Genomic DNA, 1,546 nt, shown 5'->3' on the forward strand with positions numbered 1-1,546 from the left:
CGATCGGAGCCTGTAGACATGGAGGAAAAGCCCGCAGAAACGAGCGAGGAGAAACTTAATGGAGAAACCGCAAAAACTGGGAACAAGGGAACAGAAAAGAAAATTCGAATCTTTTAGACCGATCCGCTGTTATAAGTGCCACAACCTGGGACATATAGCTGTAAACTGCGGGATCCTAGCGTAGTTTTCTCCTACGTAGAGGAAAAAGACGAGAATATGGAACTTTTAAGTCCATATCTTCACGACCTGCAAGTTAATGGCAAACCATGCCGAGTGCTAAGAGACAGTGCCGCCACGATGGACATTGTCCATCCGTCTTACGTGACGGTAAATGACTACACCGGAGAAGTAGCATGGATAAAACAGGTTGTAGAAAAACACAGCGTGTGTCGGCCCATGGCCAGAGTCAAAATCAGTGGAACATTCGGGGAGCTAGAGACTGACGCTGCAGTTTCCAAATTTTTGTCACTGGAGTACCCTTACATCTTTTCGAATTGTTCGAATCAGTTACTGCGTGACAAAGGGCTTAAACTGGGAGAGGGCGTAGTACAGGCATTGACGCGAGTCCAAGGTCGAAAAATCGCGTCGCTTTCGGCAGAAAATGCACAAGCTGCTCCAGCGGAAGTAGCATAGGAGATAACTGCAATAACCGAATCCGAGCTAGGCCCGAGTGATGAAAAAACATTTGAGGAAAGCCTGCCTGCTGACCAGTTCAATGAGAGCGTAGCACTAGAGTGTCAAAGTTCAAGCCTGCGGGAAGAGCAAGCTGACGCACTCACAAGTGAGACAGGGTCGTTATTATCACCGGCCTCAAAGAACTTTGATCAGCTCTTACGTGTGGATAGAGAGTCCTTGGCAGCCGAGCAAAAGAATGATGAGAGCTTAGCTAAATTACATCACACAGCCAAAGAAGGTATTGCTAGGCGCAACGTGACGATACATGAGAGAGGAGTATTGTTGTATCGGCACTACAGAGATCGAAAGGGTAGGATTTTAGATCAGTTAGTCGTGCCTACTAAGTATAGGGAGGACCTTTTGAGTGTCTGTCATGGAAATGGGTGGTGCGGCCACCTAGCCATAAGCAAACCAAAGGAATGATTGCTTATGGAATACTACTGGCCTGGCTGTTTTAAAGACGCAGAAAACTTTTATATATAAAGTAAGGTTTTATTTTGCAACGACGCCTTGTGGGCCCGTTCCCATCGCTTTATGTTTGCGTTGTATTTTATATCGTACAGGAAATTCGTTAAAATAGAATCTTGCTATATCAAACTAGAAATGTTTTAATAATCAGCATTGTTATCATCGTTTTCTCAAAGCAGGGCAAGACAATTAAACGCAGCTATAACGGACCAAAAGCTCCCTATACAATTTTATATTTCTTTGACAATATGCCCCAAACTCGCTTCCTAAATTATGTTTACCGGCTCGCCACTTCCAGTACTTGGATTTTTCCCTCTTAGATAATGGTTATTTCAGCTTTGATTTGCTTGTATTACTGCGCGCATATTGGTTATTCTAACTCCTCCTCTTCCTCCCTCTTGTA

At 44.3% G+C, this 1,546-nt stretch overlaps 1 pseudogene; it reads left to right on the forward strand.

Annotated features, from left to right (window-relative positions):
* Positions 1-297: 297 nt before the first annotated feature.
* On the forward strand, positions 298-1,158 carry LOC142588658 (uncharacterized; annotated as a pseudogene).
* Positions 1,159-1,546: the final 388 nt, after the last annotated feature.

The sequence above is a fragment of the Dermacentor variabilis genome, chromosome 7, assembly GCF_050947875.1.
Source record: "Dermacentor variabilis isolate Ectoservices chromosome 7, ASM5094787v1, whole genome shotgun sequence".
Taxonomy (NCBI): Eukaryota; Metazoa; Arthropoda; class Arachnida; order Ixodida; family Ixodidae; genus Dermacentor; species Dermacentor variabilis.